Source organism: Cryptomeria japonica, chromosome 9 (genome assembly GCF_030272615.1).
Source record: "Cryptomeria japonica chromosome 9, Sugi_1.0, whole genome shotgun sequence".
NCBI classification, from domain to species: domain Eukaryota; kingdom Viridiplantae; phylum Streptophyta; class Pinopsida; order Cupressales; family Cupressaceae; genus Cryptomeria; species Cryptomeria japonica.
In genome coordinates, this window is record NC_081413.1 from 727,538,181 (window position 1) to 727,549,684 (window position 11,504).

Genomic DNA, 11,504 nt, shown 5'->3' on the forward strand with positions numbered 1-11,504 from the left:
TGAGAAAAGATAAAAGGAAATTGAGTTTGTTCTTTTTAAGAGCATCAAAAGGAAGTTTTCTATTCTAACCCTATAGAGAAAATAACATTAGTAGACACTTGATGGGATATCCAACCTAATTTTTCTCAGTTATAGAGCTCTATCTTTTCACAAATAGAGAGCAATTCTGATAAAAAGTAGAATTAAATTAAAACAGAATGAAAAAATTTATTCTAGCAATTGCAACCTAACTACTGAGCAAATGTGAATTGATATCAGATTAATTGTGAATTGATATACCGTCAAATGCGAATTATTGGTGTAGAAATGATAACTGATCAATTGCGAATTGATATAAGGTCAATTGCTCATAAGTAAAAAAAAAAATTAAAAAAAATATTTTGAAGGTCGGCAATATCTATTTCACGCTATGCATTTTAAGCTTCTCTCTCATCTTCACCATAACAGACATATGAATGTTCCAAGTGTCCTATACCACATGTTGAAAAGGTTGGTTGTAGAAATGCAAAGAGGCAGGGAAAATTTTGTGTCCCACCATTGTTTGATTAATTTATTGGTAGAGAGAAGTGTGGAAGAAATGAATCATGGGTTATCATGGGATAAATTTCTTAGGGGTGAAAGAAATCATAATGTAGGGCTTGAGTCTCAACCCACTGCTCTTAGAAGGAAAAAGTAAAAAAAAAATCAGTAGTAGGAGCCTCCTGTTCAAGAACCCATGATGAGCAATATTTTCCCAATGAAGGAAGTATAAACCCTAAAAATGCAGAAGAAACACAGACCCTAGCTCCTTCACCCCCTTATAAGAAATAGAGAAAGGAGTCTATAAAAGACAAAACACCATTAAAGAAAATACTTAGTCCACAGGAGGAAACTTCTAGAAAAAGGGTGTCTAATGATGAAAAGAATAGTCCACAGGAGCTTAAAATAAAGAGAACATGTAAAGTGGAAAATTGGATCCTAGTGGTTCCCCATCTAGGATAGAGAAAGGAAACCATTAGGAGGATTTTCACTTGGGAGATACTTTACATTCAAAAGAGGGACTTGATCCACTAGATCCAAATCCTTGAGAAATAAGGATGTGAATACCAAGTGGATTGCAAGTTGTTGGAATGTGATTTACTCTCTTTTGTAAATAGATATGTTGACTTGTTGACTATGTAGAAAAGGAGACCAAAATGGATGAAATAAGGAGCTACCGGTTTAGGATCGCGCTGTAATTTTGGATCTAAGATATTTAGATTGATACAGTTTTGCCCTGCAAATTTGGAGAAAAGTTGTCGAGACCGTGTTGGAAGTGTACTCGGTCCTTCGAAAAATCCATGCACCGAAAAGGGTTTTTCCGTCTCTGCAAATGAAGTCCAAACCTGCAATTATAGTTGTGCACCTACAAATTACACACAAAAAAGAAGGGGAAAAGGGTTGTGGATAGGGGTTTGCCTTAGTCAAATCCTGGTTGAGGAATGAACCTTGAAAGAATGTAATTGCAAATGCTTAAATGTAAATAATGGAAATGTATACCTTGTAGATCTGCAATCGATTGATGATTGTTGCTTCGCTTCTTCAATGTAAGCATAAATGTTGTATGAAATGACATGTAACATGACAAAACCCTAACACACACATGCTTGCAAATGAGTGTTGTAATGTTGCTCCAATGGATGAATGAAGAACACACATGAAGAAGAGAACTTGAATGCTTGATGACGATAATGGAGACCTTCCGCTTGAATCTCGCTTATTCTCGTTATGCTTGTATATTTTCGCTTATGCCTTGTTGTTATGCAAATGAGAGAACTAGATCCCCTTTTATACTAGCCTAGGAGAATTATTTTCATCTCACTGAAGGCTAACATCGGAGGATTTAATTCCTTGAAGAGAAAATTATGTTCAAGGGTCGGATGGACCCATCTTAGGGCCACCCTAAGGGGGAGGATAGGGGCGCCCTATTTTTGGGCCTAGATAGGGTCACAAGATGATACAAGGGTTGGAACAGGAGAAGATTCAAGATGAAGGTGCAAAGAGGGGTCTCAGTCAAGCAAAAAGATGCAATCGAATAAGTGAGGGCCTAAGATGTGGTCGAAATTGCGAGGGTCACAATTTTATGATGCTACATTTAGCCCCTACTTCAATGGGAGTATGGGTTACACCAATACTTCTAGTAAAGTAGATGAGAGAGATGAAGATGAGAGAACCGAAGCAATACCACAAGGATTATAAGACATCACTAATCTTGAGGAATGAATCCCCCAATCTTAGGATCTTAACTCACTCACACATATGGAAGAGCACATAACATAAAAAGAACAAGACAAACAAAACAAGACAAAGCACAAAAGACACACGACAAAAACAAAACACAAGACCACAAATCAGCTAGCCAAAGAGACCTTGATACAAACGTCTCAAACAACTAACTGAAACACAAATACAAATGCCATCTCATAAACACCACTAATCACATAAAAGAGAAAAGTTGACATCATCCATGAACCATTGATAATAAAACTATGAGCTCATGAGAGGAAGGAGAGAAAGGACATGAATACACACTTGGGTGATCCATGAGAAGAAAGGCAAATGAAGGGAACCATGGACATCTCGCGCCTAAAATTAGGTGATCCATGAAGAAAAGAGGACATGGAAAACTAGCCCCCAAATTTTTTCTAGATGATCCATGTAAGGGAGGAGAGTGAGAACACCGTTAGTTCCACTCAACCTCGTGCGCCTGTATGCAAGTGAGGTTCGAAGCACCTCATAGGAGTCTATGCCCAAGTATGCTACAAGCTTTATAAGATGTATAGTACAAATGTCAAGAAAGTGGTGACATCTCACTCTAAGAGGTTGCCCTCTAGTTCCAAGAATATCCCACTGTATAAAAGAAAAGCGGTGACATCTCGTTCTAAGAGGCTGCCCTCTAGTTCTGAGAATATCCCATTGTATAAAAGAAAAGTGGCAACATCTTTCTCTAAGAGTCTACCCTCTGGTTCAAAGAATGACCCACTATACAAAAGGAAAAGTGGCAACATCTTTCTCTGAGAGGTTGTCCTCCGGTTACAAGAACGACCTTGTACAAAAAGAAAAGTGGCGACATCTTGCTCTAAGAGGTTGTCCTCTAGTTGCAAGAATGACCCACTGTATAAGAGATACAATGTGTGAGAGAAATATAGTACAAAAGGAGCAGTGTGGGTGCCCCCCCCTTAAGATGTCAACATAGTTTAATGTTTATATCTTAAGGAAAGTAGAACAAGGATACCTACCTTCAACACAAAGAAGATATCTATTATGCAACAATATCATAGATCTATGCAAGAGAGGGAATACTCTTCAAGCAAGGATAAGATAGTTGAAAAGGGATATCTTGTTGTAAGTGTAAAGGAGATCCTTGGAGGAGAAGAGATATTTTCTCAAAATACATCTACCTCCAAGAGGAGTTGTCTTAGACAAATATAACATCTTCTAGAACAAAGCACATAAGAGAACAAGAATTCAACCCTCCCTCCTATTGCTAGGCGAAAAGGATTCTTGATGAAGGATGACTCACTCTTATCCCAATGGGGATGGGTAAATTTATTATAGATTTACATTACCAAGTGTGAAAGAGGTTGTAGTCAAGGAGTTGCACCTGTTGTATAAGAGAGAACCCTTGAACAAACAACAATGATTTCACACAGGGAATAACATCAGATAATTAAACTCACACTATCCACAACACAGGAAAGAGTGGATCCTTAAAGAGAGAGAGAGAGAGAGAGAGAGAGAGAGAGAGAGAGAAATCATTGCCCCTAAGTGTAGGGACAATGAGAAGAGCTTACACAATATTTTAGAGAGAGATTAAACATAAGCAAATGCATAATGTACTTACATGAACGTATGCAAGAAAAGACATTAGTATATGTAAAATACACATCTCAAGAAATGGTAATCTTCTAAGAGAAGAGAGAAAGAGACTCACATATTCCCCAAAGGGGATTAATCACAAGAACATACCATTGTAAGAAATGGTAATCACATATGAAAAATACAACCCCTAAAGGAATTAATGATAAAGAAAAATAAAGGAGCGAAATCCTTGCCCCCCAAGTGAGAAGAACAAGGAGAAGCATTACACATCTTCCAATGGTGATTATTTTCAAGTGATATGCCTTCCTTAATGGAACAAGTCCTCTCAAGGAAGAAACATGTACTTCACAAGAGATTATTCCATACTAGTGGCATATCATACTTGTAAGTAATCGAAACCAAAGAAGAGGTAATTTTTCCAAGAGAATGAAGACAAGAGGAGAAGTGGATTATTCATTAAAGATGCTCCTCTCCAAGCAAAGAGGAAAACCAAAGAACAATTATATGCTCGCATAGGAATAACTCTATGCAAGAAAGGAGATCTAATAACGAATAATGCACAAAGATAGAGATAGATCCATTGAAAAAAGGAAGGGAAGTGAACTTCATGTTGCTACCCCAAAGTATTTAAAATTGAAACAATACCACCACAAACAATAGAGAGCCCCTAGTTAAGTTGGCCAGTTATGTCATAAGGTGAAGAGAAACATGAAGATAAAAGAAGTGCTAAGGCACTATGTTTAGTTCAAGGAAGATAGCTAGATCTATTTTAAGAGAAATTCATGCACGGTCATATTGCTTTTGAACAAATTTCTTAAATGCATGCCATTTTCCAAGAGAATGTGAATACGAATCATGAAAAATGCAATATTCCTCTCCTTTCACTTGCTGAAGATTTTTGTTTTGGTTTTTAGGAGGAAAGGAAATGTTCTTATCATATTTAAATCTCCAATAGATTCTTGTAGCTAGTCTATCAGGATGATAAATTTGTTTTAACTCATTCTCTTGACATGATTGAGAAGAATTATTAGAAGAAGAAGGATTATTATCCATGATCCTAATTTTGCCACTATCTATCCCATTTTAATAGATTTTTGAAAATCAGGGCAATCATCAGCATTATGATCATGGGTTTGATGAAATGAGCAAAAAGGATGTTTTGACGAAGAAGCACTCTTGCGGGCTCTTTTGATTTGTTTCCTTTGGAGATATTTTTTGAAGTTTTAAATCCTAATGAGTTCATCCATAGGGAGAGAAGTCTCATTTCGTAAGCCTTTTGTAGTAGCTTGTGTGGGAGGGTTTATAGGGACACAAATTCCTTGCTCAAATCCTTGTCCTCTAAAACTTTGTTTTGTTATTATCTGAAAGCCACGACTATAAGAATGTTGCAAATGAGTAATTTGGGGAATAGGATCATGAATTTATTTGAAATCTAATGTGTAAGGGGGAATAAAAGGGTTTGTAGATGAAGAAGGAATGTCACTTGAAGGGAAATTCTCCTTTCTCTCATCATGCTTATCCTTTTTGGGAGATTGGGAATGAACATTTTCATCATCTAAAGGTTCATCTTTACTTAGTTCTATGTGAGGGGAAAGATCATGAATAAAATGCATAACATCATCCTCTCTCGATATATTTTGATGTTGAAGATAAGTCCTAGGAGAATAAGGGTGGTCTAAGGATGTAAGAATGTTGATACTTTAGTTTTGCCCCCCTTTCTCAAGGGTATGTGTATAAGAATAAGATGGGCCCATATTGTTTTCCAATGCTTGCTCTTTTTCAAAAAGATCATTGGTTGAAGTATTAGCTCTCATCTCATTCACACAAGATACCCTAGGAGAGGTACAAGGATTAGGATCTCTAAGATTGGGATCTACAAAAGCCTTAAGGTGATTGACATATGAAATTCATTTTTTTAATAACATCACCATAATGCAACAAAAATGATACATGAAAGCTTTGAGATCAATTTGAAAAGGAAATGACTTTGAAATTCTAGGAATGCAATATGATCAAGTGCTATCAATGAAAATAAGCAACATGAAATGAAAGAAGCTATTATCAAACACACGATTGTAATAGATATATGTTAAAAACAATGTAATCACATGTGAAATAGCAAAGAAATCTAGTCCATTGATTGCCATTGAAACCCTCTTAATTAAAATCTTAATTTACTTGAAAAGAAGATCTAAAATTAGGACCTTTTTATGAAAATTAATTAAAAAGTTGAAATTATTAAAATTTGAATTTGTTTTCAACCTTAAGGGGTGGAAAAATTGATAAAGTATGCCAATTTTTTGGATTTAAGCAAAAAAATACAGTCAATTTTGTCTCTCGAAATTTTGGGAAAAAAAATAGGGACCAAGTGCAAAGTGTAGTTGGTCCGACCAACTTTTTCCGAAATTTTTAGGGATTATATAAATTATGATTTTATTGTTGAATCCAAAAAAATAGCTGATTTGGAGATGTCTAGATCGGTGAAATTAGCAGTCAAAGGTCGAACTAGGAGATTCTTAAAAATTAGGGTTTTGCTTTTTAACCACTTAATTTTCAGAATGAAAAGATAGATTTGAATTGTAATTTTGAAATAGAAATCAGATCTGAAACAAGCAACCAAAATGCTACACTTCACAAGCTCAATTTTCTCAAAATGCAAAATTAGGGTTTTTATGCAATTAACCTCTAAAATTCGCAAAAGGTCAAAATTTGAAATGAAATTTTGAAATTCAAATTGCAATTATTCATATCTAATAAGAAGAAATCATAATTAAGATGTAAGACGTCAGGTTCACCAAAATGTAAAGTGGAAAATTGGATCCTAATGGTTCCCCACCTAGGAGAGAGAAAGAAACCACTAGGAGGATTTTCACTTGGGAGATACTTTACATTCAAAAGAGGGGCTTGATCCACTAGATCCAAATCCTTGGGAAATAAGGATGTGAATATTAAGTGGATTACAAGTTGTTGGAATGTGATTTACTCTCTTTTGTAAATAGATGTGTTGACTTGATGACTATGTAGAAAAGGAGACCAAAATGGATGAAATAAGGAGCTACCGGTTTAGGATCGCGCTTTAATTTTGGATCTGAGATATTTAGATTGATATGGATCTACCCTGCAAATTTGGAGAAAATTTGGCAGGACCGAGTTGAAAGTGTACTCGGTCCTCCGAAAAATCCATGCGCCGAAAAGGGTTTTTCCGTCTCTACAAATGAAGTCCAAACCTGCAATTACAGTTGCGCACCTGCAACCTACACATAGAAAAGAAGGAGAAAAGAGTTTTGGATAGGGGTTTGCCTCAATCAAACCCTGGTTGAGGAATCAACCTTGAAAGAAAGTAATTACAAATGCTTAAATGTAAATAATGGAAATGTAGACCTTGTAGATCCGCAATCGATTGATGATTGTTGCTTCACTTCTTGAATGTAATCATAAATGTTGTATGAAATGGCATGTAACATGACAAAACCCTAACACACACACATGCTTGCAAATGAGTGTTGTAATGTTGCTCTGATGGATGGATGAAGAAGACACATGAAGAAGAGAACATGAATGCTTGATGCCAATAATGGAGACCTTCTGCTTGAATCTCACTTATTCTCCTTATGCTTGTATATTTTCACTTATGTGTTGTTGTTATGCAAATGAGAGAACTAGATCCCCTTTTTATACTAACCTAGGAGAATTATTTTCATCTCACTGAAGGTTGACATCGGAGGATTTAATTCCCCAAAGAGAAAATTAGGTTCAAGGGCTGGATGGAACCATCTTAGGGCCACCCTAAGGGGAGGACAGGGGTGCCACACCCCTATCCTAGGGGGGACAGGGGTGCCATACCCCTATCCTGCCCTATTTTGGGGCCTAGACAAGGTCATAAGATGATACAAGGGCCGAAACAGGAGAAGATTCAGGTTGAAGGTGCGGAGAGGGGTCTCAGTCGAGCAGAAAGATGTAATTGCATAAGTGAGAGCCTAAGATGTGACTGAAATTGTGAGGGTTGCAATTTTATGATGCTACAGAACACAACCCTCATTGACAGTTCCTCCTATAGCCACAACAAAAATAATGTTACCCAAAACCTCTGATTTTCCTTTAAGGAGTAGTAACCAAAATTTAGTCAAAGCTAAAGGGAAAAGCAAAGTTGATTCCACAACAGGTGGTCATAAAAAGTGAAATTGAGTTAGAAGATAACTCTGTAGGAGAATCGGTGAGAATGATGTACAATAAACTATCATCTAGAGTTCAAACTCCACCACCTTTTCCAGATAATTCCCCACTAGAAAATATACGCACAAAGGAAAAAGAGGAGATAAATCTATTAGTTGACCTAAATGCATTAGTACAAGGCATTAGTCAATCAGGAGCCAAAGGGATGGTTGGTTTAGATAAGCTTGCAAAAGTTGTAGAGAAGATAACTTCTGCAAGTCAAGGAGAAATTAGGATGCACTTGTCAATTCCTCCATCTTTCATGTGGCGAAAATTATTGTTTCAAATGCACCAAACCATTCAAGAGGAATGAGAAATTTGGAGAAGAGAAAAGGAAAAATTGCAAAATGAAATCAGTAAAAAGGATAAAGAAATTTTGAAACTAAAAACCAGTATGGGAGTGGTCGTGGAATTAGTTTCCCAAATTGTGCAATGTCAACCTCCACCCAGAGTGTATTCTCTACATCTAAAAGAATTATATCTTTCATATCAGTTATCAAGTGAATTTTCTAGGTTTATGTTCTTCTTTGTTAACTCCAAAAGAATTTTTATGTGCATATGAGACTTCAGGTTTTGTTGGCAAAAAATTACTTTGTGAATTATATTTGCACAATTATGTTGTTCTGATTGACACCTATTGGAACCCTTTGTTATATATTGGTGATGCTCAACTCAAGGCATTTATGTCCTACATACAGAATTAGGATATTGGGGACAATAATTTAGGAAATATAGAGATCTGGAATTAATTGCCCCATTTGAATTGAGAGCTGAGACATCTGATTCAGATAATGTGTTGTGCCAATGGAATTAGATTTTAAGTGATAAGAAAAATAGGGACATTATTTTGGCAAAAAGGAAATACATGTACCAAGAATATGAAGCAATGGCTAAAACCTCTGCATGCATGATGTTTGGATACCTTTCTCAATGATGGAATGGGTTGTTAGATGAATGGAAGCAACGAGAACCACACTCTCTGCAAAATTACTATGCAATGTTGAAAAGGGTAGTAAGGTATATTCAGTTGGGTAGGTCATTGCAGGAGAGGTGGATTCCTCTTACATTTCACCCTCCACTTTTATTGTACCTTGTTCCAGATTGGAAGCATCTCCAGCCATTTGACAAGGAAGCTAAGGACTCCCGATAGAAAGAAATAGAAGAAAACCAAGGTTTTATTGGGATCCATTTGTTCAAGCTATAGGGGAGACAGAAGTAATAGATTTCAGAGCTACGACATTCGAGGATCATGCCAATGCTTGAGGACAAGCATTAGTTAGGTTGGGGGGAGTGATGAGTCACCTTTTTGGTCATTTTAAATGAACTTTATATTAAGTTAGATTTATCATTTTGTGACTCAAAAATTACGGTTGTGATAGATATGAGCCTTTTTATGTTTAACCTATGAACTTTATTATCTGTTGAACAACCTTATAAATGACATACATAATTTATATTAATGATAAGGGACTGCTTGATTGAATGTTAATTAAAGGTAGCATTATGCAAATACATGTTGTGTGTGTTAACATCTGTGTATGTAGTTGGAGGAGGGACTAAGTCAACAAAGGAAATTTGTTTCTATTTCAAAGAATAGCAATCATAATCAAATAGGACTGTTGAACCAATCAAGCTAGTAGCCGATGACTATGACAAAACTCCTAGTTGTGGTTTTATTTGTTTTTGAATATGTGTCGGATTGTCGAGGAAATCTAGAAGGAACCTTGGCCTATATTTGTGCATGAGACTGAGTCCTAGAATGATTCATCTTTCTATGCTTTTATTTCTAATAAAAGTCATCCTCCTAGTTTTTTGAGAGTGGATCAGATGTGTAGTAAGTTAGTTGTAGAATCTTTTATAAATTCATCGATTAAGGATGGAGTATGTAATGCAATTTCTATCTTTCTTGAGTATTAAGTGTACTTTGTTTTCTAAATAATAAAAAAAATTCAGTTCTGCCATTTTGATGTCAAGGGTATCAACGTGATTATGGTGTTGCTTAAACTTTTAGATCTGGTTAAGATTTTGGAAGCTCATCCAAGGGGGCCCACTTGGGTAGCATCCACGTCCATTTACCTTCATGCTCTACTGAGTAAGTTCATTAGCAAACTTATATTTGTTGGTTAAAATATTTCAACTGACTGTCCTGCAGCCACAGAAACTCCATTCTGTGTATGTTATGTTAGGTCCCGGAGACAACTATGAGGGGGGGTGAATCAGTTGTCTAATAAATTCAAACCAAAAACACCTTAACCAACTTTAATGCTTAATACCGGTAAACCAGACTTTTATGCCAGTAGACAATTTTATAGTTAATTTCAGTACCGGTAAAGATTAATGCATGAAACAGAAAGACAATAACATCCACAACACATAACACCAATATTTGTACGTGGAAACCCTGTAAGGGGAAAAACCACGATGGAAAACCTTACCCACAATCAGATGATACTACTGCAGATAGTATGTTTAAACAAATGGGGTATGCACATGCAGAAAGGCTAAGCACCTAGAGCTCACTGCTCAATCACAAAATATAAGTCACACTGACTACAATTGGATGGTTAAATCCAATAAGGATGTACAAAATAGCATCTTTCTATGTTGGATTCAGTACTGGTGTAGTTCTGATTGTCTTCACAAAAACCCTCCTTCAACCTTCAAATGATGTCTGCGTGTAAAGCTCTACTTATTCTCGCATATACCGAATTACTTCTTCCTTTGCATTCCACACTTGATCTTACAAATAAGATCTTACATTTATACCATAACCTAAGACCAATTTTAGTAGGTTAACTCTAAAAGATATTACAAAAAAATCATTTTACAAATAAAACAATAACCGATGCGATAACCGATTCAACATGTCAGCTTGATGCATTTACAGCAATAATAAATCATCTCCAAAGCGTGTCGTGCTGATCTGGAAAAGATAAACCTGCCAGTGTATAACCTGGACCTATTTGCCGGTAATAACAAATATGCAAACATAAATATACCAATGAGCAAATCTTCAAGACGAAGTGTCCAAATGATGTCTTCGACATAACCAGGTGTTTTCCATACCATTCCAAGTGTCGGTGAACATTATATCCTGTCGGTGTACCAGATACCGATGATTGTACATAAAGTCACTTGCTTGCCAGTGAACATTTATGATTCTTCAAACTGCCAGAGTTGATAAGTGTTAGTAGGTGTTGAAATCAATGACAAAACCATATCAACATAACCAAAATACCAACAATCTCCCCCTTTGGCATTGATGGCAACACAAGATGGAAAAACCATCAAATTGCCAAAATAGAAATGCCAAATACCAAAAACCAACAATCTCTCAAAAGAGATCATAACCAGAAATCAAAATACAGATACAGAGTGTAATCAATCTCTCCCAAATAACAATCTCTCCCCAAGTGAATAATCTCTCCCCAAAAGATAATGTGTTTTTCCAT